Raw genomic sequence first — 3,055 nt, 5'->3', positions numbered from 1 at the left:
CTCTGTTCCTGTCTCTGTTCCTGTGTCTGTTCCTGTCTCTGTTTCTGTCTCTGTTCCTGTGTCTGTTCCTGTCTCTGTTCCTGTGTCTGTTCCTGTCTCTGTTCCTGTCTCTGTTCCTGTGTCTGTTCCTGTCTCTGTTCCTGTGTCTGTTCCTGTCTCTGTTCCTGTGTCTGTTTCTGTTTCTGTCTCTGTTCCTGTGTCTGTTCCTGTCTCTGTTCCTGTCTCTGTTCCTGTCCCTGTTCCTGTCTCTGTTCCTGTCTCTGTTTCTGTCTCTGTTCCTGTGTCTGTTCCTGTCTCTGTTCCTGTCTCTGTTCCTGTCTCTGTTCCTGTGTCTGTTCCTGTCTTTGTTCCTGTCCCTATTTCTTCTTCTTCTTCGTGGGCTGCAACTACCACGTTCACTCGTATGTACACGAGTGGGCTTTTACGTGTATGACCGTTTTTACCCCGTCATGTAGGCAGCCATTCACCGCTTTCGGGGGTGTGCATGCTGGGTATGTTCTTGTTTCCATAACCCACCGAACGCTGACAAGGATTACAGGATCTTTAACGTGCGTCTTTGATCTTCTGCTTGCGTATACACACGAGGGGGGTTCAGGCACTGGTAAGTCTGCACATATGTTGACCTGGGAAATCGGAAAAAATCTCCACCCTTTACCCACCAGGCGCCGTCACCGTGATTCGAACCCGGGACCCTCAGATTGAAAGTCCAACGCTTTAACCACTCGGCTATTGCGCCCGTCGTCTCTGTTTCTGATTGTTCCTCTCCCTGTGTGTCTCTGTGAATATATATATGTATATATATGTATGGCTTTTTGCTGTGATGATGCCTGATTATTGATACATTTCAGTTGCGTACATTTCTGCTGTGAGTGATGTCCTTCCATGTTGTAGCTTTGTGTGGCCCGATGGGGTAACTGCTGGTTTGTTATATATACAGCCTATACTGTGCTTTGTCTTTGAATGAATAGAGAAATACGCGCCGGGAAGTATAAAGGAAAGAAAAAAAAAAGAATAAAAGAAAGATCAACACCGGAGGACCCCCAGCAAAAGAAAACTAGTCAGACCGCCATGTCTCGCAGCTTTATTAGAACCATCACCCTATCACCAGCTGTCCATCTCATCACATGGAATCGATGCAACAAACAGTTTCAGTTTCAGTTTCAGTAGTAGCTCAAGGTAGGCGTCACTGCGTTCGGACAAATCCATATACGCTACACCACATCTGCCAAGCAGATGCCTGACTAGCAGCGTAACCCAACGCCAAAAAAAAAAGGTGAATAAATAATAGATAAGCTTACATAAATAAATAAATAAATAAATAAATGATAATTATAATATAAAAAGGTAGTAGTAATAATAATAATAATAATAAAATAATAATAATAATAATAATAATAATAATAATAATAATAATAATAATAATAATAATAATAATAATAATAATAAATAAATGAGTGAATAAATAAGACAACAATGATGATACATAAGCAAATAAATGTAAAACATGAAGACACACATTCACATGCAACAAACAACTGACAAGCACTCAATCATTTTTGGTTTTTCTCTCTCTCTCTCTCTCTCTCAAAAACTTCAGCTGAGACTCAAAACGGCTTACAGAACGACCGTGTAGAATCAATCAGAAATAAGATAAAGAACCCGAGAATCACGTCCGTCCAAGCATTCGATGTCAGTGTCTTCAGGCCAACGTATCGCGTAGAGTGTAGCAGACGTGTCAGAATGTCTGCCAGTGACACGATTGCGATCAGAGCCCTGCTAACCAACCCCCCCAACACACACACCCATCCCCCACCCCCTCTCCAAAATCCATTTTGTCTGTTTCTTCCCACGTACTACAAACTGTACCTTCTACTTTCCAGACTCTTTTTTTTTTCTTTTTCTCTTTTTCTTCCCCCCCCCCCCTTTTTTTTTTCTCTTTTTTGCGTGTCCACCCCACTCCCCTCCACCCTCCCATTCCACCCTCTCTATCACTCACTTCTCCCTCCCTTCCCTCCCCCCCCCCCCTCCTCCCACCCGCTTTCAGCCCATTCTGGCTGCGTCTGTCTGTGTTGCATGCAGTCTGATTCTGCAGACGTGAGAGAGAAGGGAGAGAGAGAGTGAGAGAGAGAAAGAGAGGGAGAGAGAGAGAGAGACATAGAGAAGACAGGGAAAGAGAGTGAGAGAAAACAGAGAGAGAGTGAGAGGGAGAGAGAGGGAGGGAGAGAGAGGGAGGGAGAGAGAGGGACGGAGGGAGGGAGGGAGTGAGAGAGAGAGAGAGGGAGAGGGGGCGGGAGAAAGAGAGAGGGAGAGAGAGAAGGAGAGAGAGAGGGAGAGAGGGAGAGAGAGAAGGAGAGAGAGAGGGAGAGAGAGAGACAGAGAGAGAAGGAGAGAGAGAGGGAGAGAGAGAAGGAGGGAGAGAGGGAGAGAGAGAGGCAGAGAGAGAAGGAGAGAGGGAGGGAGAGAGAGAAGGAGAGAGAGAGGGAGAGAGAGAGGGGGGCGGGAGAAAGAGAGAGAGAGGGGGGGAGAGAGAAGGAGAGAGAGAGGGAGAGAGGTAGAGAGAGAAGAGAGAGAGAGAGAGAGAGGGGGTGAGAGAGGGGGGGGAGAGGAGGGGACAGAAAAAGAGAAACAAGAGACATAGAAAGAAACATACAGACAGAAAGGCAAAAATCGATGATCACATAAATTTCAGCAGCACCTAGATATTTGATATGTTTCTTTCTTTAGATTTCTGCCATGATGATCAAAGATTGTTAGATTTCAGTTTAACTCACTCAGTACGGCCAGTCCTCTCTTCTCCTCTACACAGACCCCTCGGATGTCCAGTGGGTGTCTGAATGACCCAACCTTTAGCTTCCGTCGTCAGAATTGGGGTATTCTTTGTCAACATTCACCTCTTCAGTATAAGAGCCTTCCACTTGCAATATTTTGATGGTGGTAATTGGGGTGAAACGCTGTTAACGTCGTCTCTTTCGCCGTTCGTATGGAGAGAGTTAACGGGCTGTCAAAGTGCACGGACTTATCATGCGCTACACCATGTCTGCCGTTAAACAAGTCA

The sequence above is a fragment of the Babylonia areolata genome, chromosome 4 (genome assembly GCF_041734735.1).
Source record: "Babylonia areolata isolate BAREFJ2019XMU chromosome 4, ASM4173473v1, whole genome shotgun sequence".
In the NCBI taxonomy this organism is placed as follows: domain Eukaryota; kingdom Metazoa; phylum Mollusca; class Gastropoda; order Neogastropoda; family Buccinidae; genus Babylonia; species Babylonia areolata.
Note: the sequence above shows the minus strand (reverse complement) of the source record.